We start from the raw sequence: 13,766 nt of genomic DNA, 5'->3' as shown, positions 1-13,766 counted from the left end.
GTATGTTTCTTTTGCTCTGGTTTCAGGATCAGGGTGTGCTGCTTTGGACAGAAAGGGGTGTTGTTTCCCCTAGAAACAGATATGCAGTCCATTGTGGGCCAGCAAGTGAGTGCTGAGAACCCAGCCCAGGTCTTCTGTAAGAGCAGCAAGTCCTGTTAACCATGGGGCAATCTCTGAAGTCCAAGTCACCAAATATAAAACGTAATTTGTATTTTTCCACTTTTCCCCATAATGACAATAGACATCTTCTTATACTCAGGTAGGTATAAGTTTCATTATTATTTACCAATCCATAAAGTTTCTTTATGTTACTTAGGTTCTCATACCCAACCACTGCCCAACCCTGTCTGCAGAAAAATACAACAATCTGATATTATAGACAAATTTATATATGCTGGAATGTATTAGGATAAAACCAGAGTTTAGAGACATCTGGCCTTCATTCATCTTGAATATATGTTTAAATTTATCTCTTTTGTTGCCCATGATAATTGTTCATTCTTAATATGAAATAGTGTAGCAATGTATAGCTACACGGCAAGTTTTATAATTTAGTTTATTTCATGTGTATATATGCTTGCCTACATATAGGTATGAAGAGCTCATGCATGCCTGTTGCTCATGGAAGCCAAGAGTGGACATTGAATCCCTTGGCACTGGAGTTAACAGTTGAAAACTGCCGTGCTGGTTTTGGGAAATGAGTCTTTGCCTGTTGCCTGTTGCTGAGGTTGTTTTCAATTTCAGTGTCTTGTATATAAAGCTGTTGTGAACTGAAATAAATAAGTCTTTAAAAGAAAATATGTCCTCTTTCTCCAGGTTATATATTTGGGTTGTGATGGCCAGATGACAATTAACATATGAAGAAACAGAAAAAGATTTTTCCAAGTTATCATCCTGTTTTCCATGGCCACCAGCAGTGGGTATTTGAGAGTCATCCTCCACAAACTTGCCAGGTCTTTGTATGACAAGTCTTTATTTCTGAGTATTTTATATGGGTGTCGAGAGTCCCATCAGAATCACCTGTCTCTCTTCCCTAAGTGTTAAGCATGTTGCTGCTGTATGTTTCTCTTAGTGGAGCATCTACTCACCCTTCTGGTCAAGTTTTATTTCCTGAATTGTTTATTTTCTTAGTGTCTCCTTTAGAAGCTTTCTGTATTCTGGATACAAGAAGACTGTCATCTGATATACAATTTCCCACATTCATTTTCCCAGGTAAGAAAAATATGTTTCTATCATATATTTGGAAGAATAGACATTTTCTCACTTTATGGAATTCTTAACACTCCTGTTCTTCATTTAATGAAAGGGGGTTTGCCGTATCTAAGAAGTTTGTTTGTAATTCATGAACCTGAACATCCAATTGTATTCTGCTACAAGATTCATGTTTAGGTTGTAATTTGGACTTCTTTTAGGTTTATTTTCCCTATTTACTGAGGGTCTGCCTGTATGTCTGTGTGTGCCATATACACGTTTGAGTGCAGATGCCCACTGAGACCAGAAGAGACTGTCAGTTCCCCTGGATCTGGAGTTACAGACATCTGTCACCCACCATATGGGTGCTGGAAACTGAAGTCAGGTCCTCTGCAATAGCAAAAGGTACTCTTAACTTCTGAGATGTCTCTCTAGTCCTGTGTAGATCATTTGTTCATTCTCGATTGACTTTTGTATCCTGCGATATACGTTTGTCTATATTTATATTTGTGCATGGGGAGGTCTGCTTGTCCCAAAATAAGACAGAAAGACAGGGCATTGAAGGGGATATGAGAGGGAACACACAGCCCCTCACCCTGTAATCATTTTTACATTTTTCTGACATTCAAGAAACCTCAAGCCAACTGATAGAGCCAAAATTACCTGCAGATATGATGCAACTATTCCTAAAGACATCCCAAATAATGTTTAAAAATAAGAACAAATAAACTAGAGTCTGAAGATAGGGTGTCAGGAGCTGTTTCCTCCTGAAGTCATTACAGGAACCATCACCCTGGGGAGTCTGCAGAGAACCCCACACCCCTAATTGTGTTAGGAATCGTTCTATTGACAGAGCCTACCCCATACCCAAATTGGCTGTTAATGGAGAGCTATCTGTTAGTGGAACCCGCCCCACATTCCAAACTATCTAGAGAACTAGGTGTGTCAACTCCTAGTTGTGAGTTCCCCGCCTATGTGATCTGACCGAATGTAACCTCCTGGCCTAGTGACCAACGTGAACTACGTGAACCATGCGACAAGAGTCCAGGCCCCTGTGCCCCCCCCCCAATTCCTTACCTTATATAAACTGTAAACCTGTCTCTAATAAGCGCAGGCTTCGACAAATCTACCTAGCCTTCTTCCTCTTTCCCCCCATATCTTCCAGATAGTGCCTCTCCGGGACCCTGGAATAGCTGAACTGCCAGGTGGGTTACAGACCCTAGACTGAGTAACCCACCCAAAGCGGTTTACAGTGGCGCCCGAACCAGTGACTTGGAGCACGGCCAACTATTGGATGAAGATGCGCGGTCCCGGGACAACAACAAGAAGAAAAAAGAAGATTCTGTGGCTGTAGAACTCAGACACATCTGCAGAATGAGGTAGGCGCAGGATCACTGTCGTCCAAAAAGATATGGGACTTTCAAAGGAAGAGAAATTCATACAGGAATTTGCGCACGCCTTTAATCCCAGCACTCGGGAGGCAGAGGCAGGCGGATCTCTGTGAGTTCGAGACTAGCCTGGTCTACAGAGCGAGTTCCAGGACAGGCTCCAAAGCCAGAGAGAAACCCTGTCTCAAAAAAAAAAAAAAATCAATCAATCAGGGAGAGAGGAGTAAGAGTCAAAAAGAGAGATTTATGTGTTTGCTTTATGTGTTTGCTTGCGGACTCAAAAGGGAGTCCCTCGAGGTGCGATAAGTTAGGGTACAATCCACACGGCTATGCCTGCCAAGCAGGCTGGCTGCTAGGGCTAGAGAGCCTATGTCTTTAACCCCCTGCCATATGGAGCAAAAGCTGACAGGCAGGTTTGCTATAAAGGAATCTAGACTCAAAAAGCTGCAGCTTCATTTAGGACAGTAAATATGCTTCTTTTCCATTTTTAAAAATCTTGTTTCTTGGTCAAAAATCTTTAGTTTGTAGGTGTCTAAGTTTATATCTAAGGTAGATTAATTTCAGTACTGTGTTTCTGTAAAAAAGTTTTAAAATCAAAGATTGTAATACATTCAGAAAATTTTTAAAATTGTTTAGGCTATCCTGAGTTTTCATTTCTTTCTCATAAAGTTGAGGTTTGTTCTTTCGAGTTCCGTGAAAAGTTTTGCTATAATTTTAATGAACATTTACATTAAAATCTGTATGTGAGTTCTGTGAAAAATGTTGCTATAATTTTTTTTAATTTATTTATTTATTGTGTATACAACATTCTGCCTCCATGTATGCCCACACACTAGAAGAGGGCACCAGATCTCATTACAGATGGTTGTGAGCCACCATGTGGTTGCTGGGAATTGAACTCATGACCTCTGGGAGAGCAGCCGGTGCTCTTAACCACTGAGCCATCTCTCCAGCCCGTTGCTATAATTTTTAATGGACATTTACACTGAATCTGTAGATTGCTTTCAGTAAAATTGTCATTTTTGCTGTGTTTCTTCTGCTTTCCCAAGAAAGTAGGGGATCTCTCAAGATTTAAAATTCTCATACAAGTTTTTCCATTTGTACAGCCCGCTCTTGGGTGGGAGTCGTATTGTTTCAGCTTGAGGTTCTTTCCTGCTGACAGGTGTTGCTCCAGGCTAAACTGCTGAGACTCCAGCCTCTCACTAAATTTATCAAGGGCAGGAGTTATACTCTACCAAGTGATAATGGTTAAAAATAAAAAACATTTCTGCCTTCACACGCAGAGATTACGGGACTCAAACTTCTGTCCTGCTTGCTTAAAGTTATTCCAAGATATTTTGTGGTATTCATGGATACTTAAAAGGATGATGTCTCATTTATCCTAGGTGTAAAAGAGGTACATTTGGGTTATTTTCAGATTCTGGCTATGATAAGTAACTCTGCTGTAAGCAAGTCTGAGCCCATGGTCTTATGGTTAAACAACTTTGTATTTAGGCCCAAAAGGGTTATTGCTAAGTTTTGAGGTAAATATTTGCCTAATTTTAAAAAAATAGACATAATGGGGGTCCCCCAGTGCTGGGGAGACTCTCACTCAGGTCTCCCCATGGCTCGCTGGAGGCCATCCTTGCTGAGGTAGTGCACGTGGCTTTAGTTGGGGGGGGGTGGGGGGAGGAGTTCAGCCTCTAGTGACCTAAAGAGAAAATTTTTGAAAAGGGGCCACAGCCCAGTGGTCCAGGAGGGTCATAAATTCCAAAAATACAGTGGTGGTCGCAGGAGGACAGCTGCCTGCCTTGGGACCACTCCCAGGGTCATAATCCGCTAGTTCCTAAAACAGTACTGTGATAATTGCAGCTGGAAAACACGTTTTTCGAGGTAAAGGTCTGGCTTTGTCTTCAGACAGTTCCTGGTACAGGGTCGCTGAACAGGCTAGTCCTGGATTTTTGATCCTTCTCTTCCTGATGAGGGAGTCTGGTTTATCCAGGTTTTTCAATACTATGTGTGATCCAAAGGTGACTGTCAGTTTGCACTTCCAGCAATGGAGTTTTTTCCCTACCCACATTTTCTTAAGCATAAATTGTTAGCAGTAATTTTTAATCTTGGTCATTTTTGCAAGGATAAAATAAAATCTCAGAGTTTTGGTTTGCATTTCTCTGAGGGCTAAAGAATGTTCTGCTTAAACATTTTTTAGGTGTCTCTCATTTTTAAGTTCGTCTGAGAGTTTTCAGATTAGGTCTGTAACAAATATTCTTATTGGATTAATTTTTAATAACTAATTTCCTGAGTTCTTCATATATTTTTGAAAGGGATTTATGGTAAGTAAAGATCTTTTCCCACTCTATAGCCTTGTTATACAAAAGTTTCTCAATTCAAGAGATCTAGTTTATGGTTTCTCACAATGTTTGTGCCACTGAGGCTGTGTTTGAGATGTGGCAAAGTGTACTTCAAAAATTTTTTTCTCTGTGAGGTTCAACATAATTTTTATATGCTGAGGCCTTTGGCTCATTTAAACTTAAGTTTTGTACATGGAGATGAATATGGATCTATTTTCATTCTTCTACATGTTGGTGTCTAATGAGGCCAGCATTATTAGTTAAAATGCTTCCTTTTTCCATTTTCCTATCTGTAAGGCAGACTTAAAACTTAAGAGGAGGATAGCTTGCAAACTTTTGGTTGGATGTCCAATGGTTAAAGCTCTAGTTATAATAGTCTTATGAGGGACCTTGAGCCAATAGATAAAATTCTTACAAAAAAAACAGTTTTCAATAGAAAGCTTAAGCAAGCTGCCTAACAGATACTCAAGCAGGTAAAATATAAATCAAAAGGTAAAGTATGCAATAATCAACAAATACAGTATATTAATTATAATTCAGCTATGGCAAGTGTGTATATTAAGTACAAACTTATTCTACAACAGTTTTATAAAAAAATGCTGTTTGTGGCTAAACCTTCCCAGTTTTGCCAGTTAAGATATTAAACTCTTAATTTAAAACAGTAGCCTGTCTGATACAAAAGGACAGGATAAAAGCTGAAAAATTGTTTGACAGAATATTGACTATGATCAGTGTTTCTTATACTAAACAATAGATTCATTGATAATTTTAAGCCTGATTCCTGGACAATTGTCTTTGCTCAATTCAAAGGCAAAAACAATAATCTTTTCCCAGATCATTGCTACAATTCACACAACTGTATTTTGCTAATGTTATAGCAAAAAATCCCTTAAAGGATTTTATGCTAATTTTTAGCACATTTCCCCAAATTTATTTTTGTTTTTATGCTTATATCAAATACAAAAACATTCATAATATTATAGAATATTATACACTCACTAGGAATGTTGATAAAGATATTTGTTTATTCATTCACTTGGAGTTCTTAAGTAAAACAGTATAATAGAAAATAAGTTAGAAAAGACTGTATATTCCAAAATCCTAAAAGTGATCACTTAGGGGCAGTATAAAAATACACAGAGCATTGCTATCATGAAAGTTAACTAAACCGAGGCACTTGTGTGAGCCCCCATGCTCACATTCTCACTCAGGCTTCCCCCAACGCCTCAGCCACACCCCCTCCCACTACTCCCGCCCCACTCCAGGCCATGTGGGCTAGAAGTTACTTTCTCATACAATCCATTGGGTGTCCACAGTATTGGGGTGGTAGTCCGAGGCCAGCCTGAGACCCTTCCTGTGTACACACAGGACTCACAGACTCCCACTGTCCCACACAGGTCATCTGACTGTGACCTTGTCCAGCTCTTCCCTCTCAATAAGAGAACCAACTACAGAAGCCTGAAAGGTCTGTCAGCTATGAGGAATAGGTTCACAGCAGAGGTCTAAGTGTCACGGTTAGGCCACAGGAGATATCCATTTCAGGACCCTAAGAATATTTTATTAACAATTAACAAGTTTTCCTCTTTTTATGTGTGGTATTAGGGCAAGAACAGGTCTACGGGACTTCCTTCTAAGGGGCAAAAAACCCCAGTCAAGAACAGCGAAGCTCACGGTCTCTGCCACCAGGTGGCGTCATAGAGCAGTCCACAAGAACCTGGATGGGTGGTGGCAGCCACTCTACCTATCTCCTCCCTCCTCCTGGCTCCACAGCTGTCAACAGCTGACCCAGAAGAGATGAGGTAGGGCAGGAGGGAGTTTTCTTAGCCCTGGCAAGACAGAATGAAGACCCAAACGCCTTTCTTCTCCTTCTCTTTTAATCTCTTTTAATACCTAGATATAAAGATCCCAGAACCGACCACAGTAACAACAGCTGCATGTTGGCAGGTCCCTTCCAGGGCTGTCCTGAGCACCTGCCACGTGCCCAGCTCGCAGGCCCCGTTCTAGGAGGAGCTGGGGCTAGGGACTGCCTTCAGCCCACAGCCTCTCAGACCTCTGTTGGAAATGTGTGGTCCCAGTGGAGGAGGTCTTCCCTTGAACCAAGATGAGGGTTATTACTTGTGGAGAAACTTCATTTTATTGCCCAGACCCTTTAGGAACTTATTGACTCCGCTGTGTTCTCCGCTGGGCAAGGTTTCGAGGTATTCCTGGGCTCGGACCTCAAACAGACCTTTGGCATCCTGCCTGCGTAGTTCCCGCTCCTGGATGAAGCCACGGAAAGTCTGGGTCTCCATGAAGACCTGCAGGAAGCGGCGCAGGCTCTTGGAGGAGACAGCTTTTCTGAAGGCCTCTCGCTGCAGGCTCCTCTCCTCGTCCGAGGTCAGGAACGAGGAATAGTGGCCCACAATCTCCACGAAGAATCGGACAAAGGCTTCAGACGCCACCGCATTCAAGGGGCTGAACTCAGGGCCATGCACGCAGTCCAGTGGGCCTCCATCCTAGTCACAGGCCAGGTCATTCCTCTGCTCCAGAATGTGTTCCAGGGCTACCTGAAGCTTCCGGGGCAGAATGGAATCCTCGTCCTCCATCTGTCTGAGGAACCGATCATTGATGAGATGGACCACAAGGACCTCTTCCAGTGGCAGCTCCCTGAGCAGCGGCAGTGAGCTGGAGAGCAGCCCGATGAGGAAGGGCGTGGGTGAGCACACTATGTCAATCGTGGCGGGTGGCAGCACTGGGATGTAGGTGTGCTGCCAGCTGAAGGGGTAGATGAGCGCCACCACGGCATGGCAGCACTTGGACAGCGTGCTGAGTTTGTCCGCAATGAAGATGACCCTCCTTTCCAGGAGCAGGGAGGCAAAATCACTGATGAGGTGCCAGACGCTGAGGGAGGAGAACAGAGACTCAAAATCCACGTGCTCCAGCCGGGAGTCCAGGGGCCAACACAGCTCAATCACAACAGTCCCCGAGCTTGGCAGGAAGTTCTTGACAACGATGATTTTGCCCAGGACTGGGAAAGGGGCTTCCATGATGCTCCTCATGAGGGGCTGCACCAGAGCAGGGGAAATGCCTCTTCTCTTTTCCACCTCATCCAAGAACTTTGAAAAGAGGCTGAAACATCCCAGATGGCTCACAATGCAATAAACTTCAGGAAGCCTCTTCCCTTTGCCTCCAGGCAGCAATCTTTGGCAATAACCGAACCTTCTGCTCCCGTCTTCTCCAGTTAAGACAAATGAGAATGTTTCACTGGTAAACTCCTGGATGGAAGCCCAGTCCTTGGCGTCAGGAAAGCAGAACTGGGGCATTGCCTTCAGCTGGTCCTCAGCCTCCCTTATGAACTTGAATGACTTTTCTAACTTCAGAGGAAACTGCTGGGTGAGTTCTGGCACATAGGCAGCCCCTGCCTGCTTCTTGTGCAAAGACACGACCACAAAGTACTCGAAGAGTTGCCTCTACTGGTACTCGCTGAGATCCCGGTCAAGCGTGGAGTAGCGAGGGGCCTGCTTCAGGCGGGACTTCACATTGACCAGGCGCTGGCTGTGGGCTTTCAGCTTCTCCTCGGTGTCGCTGTCAGACTCGCTGTTCTTGTCTGTCACTTTTCCTGAGTTGCTCTCCGTGGACTGGGATAGCCTCTTCACCCGTTTCTTTCCTCTCCGGGCCTCATAAAAGGCATTGATCCGCAATACCAGCCTGGGGATCTTTTTCTTCTTCCTGCCATTCTGTAGGTCTCCGAGGTTAAAGAAAGTGTCATCCGGGTTGCTAGCTGTTTAGGGGGGGGCTGGCTCTCACTGGGGACCCAGCTCCCTCCCGACTCAGCTTCTGGGTGTCCAGCAGTTTGAAGTTTCTTCTCTCTGAATTTTGCCTGAAAAATGCAGACTTGGACAAGGATTGCTTGGTGAAAGTGTCCGGGATGGAAGAGGTGGGAGATCCAGGGAAAGTCAAGACACACTTCTTGCCCAGGCAGCGGCCATGTAGCTCGATGTCCTCATACGGATTTTCCTTCATAGGTGGATCTAGAATGTCTTCGTAGACGTTCTCCGATAAAGTGCATGTGAGTCCCAGCTTGGTCTGTGCGTACCAGTCCACCCTGCTGCTCTCAGAGGAGGACTGCAGTAGGTCTTCAAACTCATAGGACTTCCTGTGGTCAGCACTGGGTCTCTGCTTCCCAGTCCACAGTCTTCTATTCACAGAAGTAGGAGGCGGGGAGGAGGGTAGCGGTGGGGGAGGGGGAGGTAAAGTGGGCAGGGGAGGCAGGTTTCTCTTCTCTTTCCTGAAGCCAATGCCTGAGCTCCCAGGACTGCTGTCCTTGTCCCCTTCTCCTGCATGTTTGAACGTTCTGCGGGGCTTGGGAAGGGGGTTGATGAAAGGCTTCGGGGACACTGCCTGGAGCCCGGGTATACACTCTCCTGGCCTTTACACTTCTCTGAAGCCTCAGGGCCTGGCTCCTTGTCCTCCAAGGGGTGGGCCTTGCGGCCAGCTGCAAAAGCACCCCCACTTCCAGGACTCTCGGGAATGTGCTGGTCCTCTTCTGCTTTGTCAGGCAGACAGTGTGGGGAATAACAAGTCCCCAGCAACTGGGGGTTCAAACCAGCAGAGCCATCCTTCAAGGCCTTCTCCAGTCTCCTGACCTGTTTGAGCGCGGAGAGGTGGTCACTCTGAAAACGCAAGTCACTGGGCTTCAGCTCGACACCTCGGCGCTGGCTGGGCTCCGGCTGCCCATCACTCTGCCTCAGGCCTGGCCACCGGTCTGTGTCCTGACACGTGGTCTTTGCTGTCCTTCTGCTGTCATTTTCCAAGCTCTCTGTTTCAAGCCTCAACCCATTCTTTGTTCTGGTGACCTCGCTGCCTCTCCGCTCTACCCCGCAGGGTGGCAAGTAGTTCTCTTGGCCCTCCGTTGGCCTGGCAGGCTCAGGAGTAGGTGGCTCCTTCTTGCCTTCCCACTTGGATATCTTGTCCTTTATGCTGAGGGGCTCGGTCTCCGGTGGATGGCCCGGGGTTCTGGACGCTGCCAGGCTGCTTCTTCGAGGGCCTGCTGGCCTCTTTAGCACCGAGGTCTGCAGCCGGGCCATTGATGATCATACTGGAGCCGAGCATGTCCACTCTTGCCTCCAGCATGAGGTTGTGGGGGTTCCTTGGGGAGCTCCTTCCCAAGGGCAGTGCTGGATTAGACTCTCGAGAAGGAACAGATCTCCCAAGTGGCCGCCTTCCAAGAACTTCCCCAGCCTTTGAACCCTCTGCCTTGATCCTCCCCGCAGGCGGGTTCCTGGGCGCATATTGCTGATGCCCATGGCGGCGGCAGGGGGGGGGGGCCTGGGGCGCCAAGGCCTGCTGCCCTCAGCGCCTTGGTCCACATGGCCTCCCCCGCTGCCACTAGCTCCTTGGGTCCCTTGCGGGCGTGCCTTTTATGCTAAATTTTACAAATGGCTCTTCCAATGGAAGAACTGCATATAGGGCTAATAAAAAAAATTGTGGAGCATAACAAGGGTCCTTCAAAGCAAATCATAAAAGTTGTAAGCAGATCCTGATGCAAACGGATCTGACATGATAAAACCAAGCTGACCTTTGCTAGGGCAAGGTGGAAAAAGCCCTTACAATGCATTATGAAAAAACCCGACCTATATATATTTGGGGTCGATGATATGTTTATGCTTTTTTCACAGAAAGAAAATAAAATCTGGACCTGGATGATGTTGAGGCTGCAGATGCCCCACAGAGGTCTTCCAGAGGCAACTGGGGAGAGGTCCTTGGTCTGGCCTTTCCTGCCCCAAGGAGAGGAGTGCCTGATAACAGAACCTGCTGCTCCACTCTGCAGGGTGTCATACTGCCTCTAGAGAGTCAGGGAGACCCGGCTGAGATAAGTGCCAGGATGTGCTCCAGATAGCTGAATCCAGCTCACCTCACTCAGAAATCCCACCTGCCCTGGAGCACAAATGCTAAACTGCTTCTGCAGCTTGAATTCTGGTTTGCTTTGGAGCTAAGGTGCAGACTAAACAATTGTTTTAATCTTTGGGACACAAAACTCATTTTAATTTAAAATATTAACCCTTCTTCACTAAAGAAGGGTGAAGATTGGGGTTCTTGTCACTGTTGCTCAGAGACTGGAACTGGGTGCTGGAAACTGAAGTCAGGTCCTCTGCAATAGCAAAAGGCACTCTTAACTTCTGAGATGTCTCCCTAGTCCTGTGTAGATCATTTGTTCACTCTAGATTGACTTTTGTATCCTGCGATATACGTTTGTCTATATTCATATTTGTGCATGGGGAGGTCTGTTTGTCCCAAAATAAGACAGAAAGACAGGGCATTGAAGGGGATATGAGAGGGAACACACAGCCCCTCACCCTGTAATCATTTTTACATTTTTTTTTGACATTCAAGAAACCTCAACTCAACTGATAGAGCCAAAATTACCTGCAGATATGATGCAATTATTCATAAAGACATCCCAAATAATGTTTAAAAATAACAACAAATAAACTAGAGTCTGAAGATAGGGTTCATTCTTTTATATCACTGGATGTCTTCCAGAGGATTCAGGGTTGATACCCAACACCTACCCGATGGTTCACAACTGTCTGTAACTCCAGTTCCGAGAGATCTCATAAAGTCTGGTACCCTCTGTGGGCTTTAGGTACTCACGTGGTGCACAGACTTCTCTGTGGAAAAGCATTCAAAAGCAGAAAATAAAAAACGCAGTTATGCTTTCTTAGGGGCAGAATACTTGTAGCCTTGAGATGGATGATGATAGCACTCTATTCTCTCGCCTAAGTCACATAATCACCTTACAATTTAATTTACTGAAAGAAACTTTAAAAGGAATAAGCACATTTAAAAGCATTGCTTTTTAGTTTCATTTTTTACTTTTTAATTACCTATTGAATATTTTTTCCTAATGGAAAAATAGAACCCATTTAAAGAGTAAAAATATTCTTATAGTTAATTTAAAAACCTGAATATAGGCTTTAATGTAATTTAATCTTGAAATTTTTTGAATTACATTCTTTCAGCAATGTAACTTTAGAGCCATAAAAATCCTCCCATTTCTCCCTCTCCCACTGTACCTCCCTCCCTGCCCACCTCACATACCCTTTGCAATGACACCTAATCTCAAGTCTCTCTCCAGTCCACTCTCAGGCCATCATGCAGGAGCCATCCTTATTCTGTGTGAGCTTCTATCCACAGGATTAATAAGCTCACAACCTTTGCTTCATCCTGGCTGTTTCTGAAATTCTTTACTGCATCCTAGATTCATCTTTACCAGGGTCAAGGTCATCAAAGCGACAGGGTTATCCTCAGGCTGCTGGTCACTGTGCTGGGCTGTACCTCCCTACCACCACCAAGAGTCCCAGAAAACCTCGTGAAGAGCATATGTTTTGTTCACTGAAGTGTCTTTGTGTCTTTGCTAAAGGTGTCCCCTACACATGTGTGACTCTTCTGTCCCCTTCATATTCTTTTCTGTCTTATTGTCATTTCCAATCAGGCACACTGTCTACATTTCTCTATGTTTATAAGGAGTCTGGAAATCATGTGTTCATCCTCCAAGTTTGTTCCTTTATAAGGTTGTTTCAAGCTGGGGTTTTTCATATTCACTGTGAGTTTCAGATTAAGCCCATTAGTTTATGAAAAGTCTGTTAGAGTTCTGTTGGTATTGCACTGGATCTATAGGACTGTATGAGGAGAACAGACACCTGTATATTCCATCACATGAAGATGATTGTAGCGTGAGTTCTAATTGGTCTTAATAATAAAATCTGGAGTCAGATATTAAGTGGTTGGAGCTATAAGATCAGAACAGCAGAGCAGCCAGACACTAGTTCTTTCCTCAACAAAACCCTCAGACCAAATGGAGCATCCTGTCTCTACAAGACCTCAGACTGACTGCCTGGATCTCCTATCTCCTCCCACCTTATATTCCTCTCTTTTCCCAGCCACATTCCTTTCATTCTCCATCTCCCTCGTGCTGGGATTAAAGGTGTGTGACACCAAAGCACTTTGATGAAAGATGTGAGTCACCACTGCCTGACTCTGTTTCTCTTTTAGACTGGATCAATCTAATGTAGCCCAGGATGGCCTTGAACTCACAGAGTTCTGTTTCTTAAGTGTTGGGAAAGGTGAGTTCCAACACTGCCTGTCTTCTGTGGCTAACTAGTGGCTATCTGCACACACTGATTCTCAGGCAAGCTTTATTGTCATGGAAGAAACAAAATATCGCCACAGTCGATGAATCTATACATCTTTACTCTCAGCAATGAGTTGTCCCATTCAGTGTCTAGGCACTACAGAGAAGTGGGCAGAGTTTTCCTAATTATTTCATATTTCCTGATGCTATCTCCAGTGACAGGGATTTTAAATTACAGCTTCCACACATTCATTTCACTGTGGTCAGCTGTCTGTGTTAAATTTAGACAGAGTTATTGATGAATCTTTTAGGTTAAAATATTTAATTACATTCTCTATGATGAAAATGTCTTTGATGCTAACATATATTTGCTGTGTTTAAAATTTAGTACTTTGAAGTTGCAAGTGAATTATGAGAACAGAAACAAATGTCCAACAACCAGTTTGGGGGAAAATTTCTAAGGCAGCCACAGGTCAAAGGTTTGCCCCAATGGCATCTTTGGAATCATAGAGATAGTCCTTTACCTCCCAGCTAGCTCCATCAGGGAGGTGCTGAGATCACGGTGGAGAGAAAGAAGGGGATACATGTGAAGAGTTAGGTATGTATGTGTAACTCCAGAAAGGTTTGTATTATGAAGAATACTTAGGTAATTATTTTCAAAATATCTAATATTATTTTCCCCAACACAAAAAGGAAAAGGTTAGTACTCGTGTGTTTTCCCTCTTGTTTTCCCATCCAGTCATG

At 44.4% G+C, this 13,766-nt stretch overlaps 1 pseudogene; it reads right to left on the bottom strand.

Annotated features, from left to right (window-relative positions):
- Positions 1-5,909: 5,909 nt before the first annotated feature.
- LOC121436746 lies at positions 5,910-10,544 on the bottom strand (annotated as a pseudogene).
- Between the last annotated feature and the right edge of the window lie 3,222 nt (positions 10,545-13,766).

This window comes from Microtus oregoni, unplaced genomic scaffold (assembly GCF_018167655.1).
Source record: "Microtus oregoni isolate MIOR12 unplaced genomic scaffold, Mior012 000050F_003, whole genome shotgun sequence".
Taxonomy (NCBI): Eukaryota; Metazoa; Chordata; class Mammalia; order Rodentia; family Cricetidae; genus Microtus; species Microtus oregoni.
Note: the sequence above shows the minus strand (reverse complement) of the source record. Positions and strands in the feature narration are given on the sequence as shown.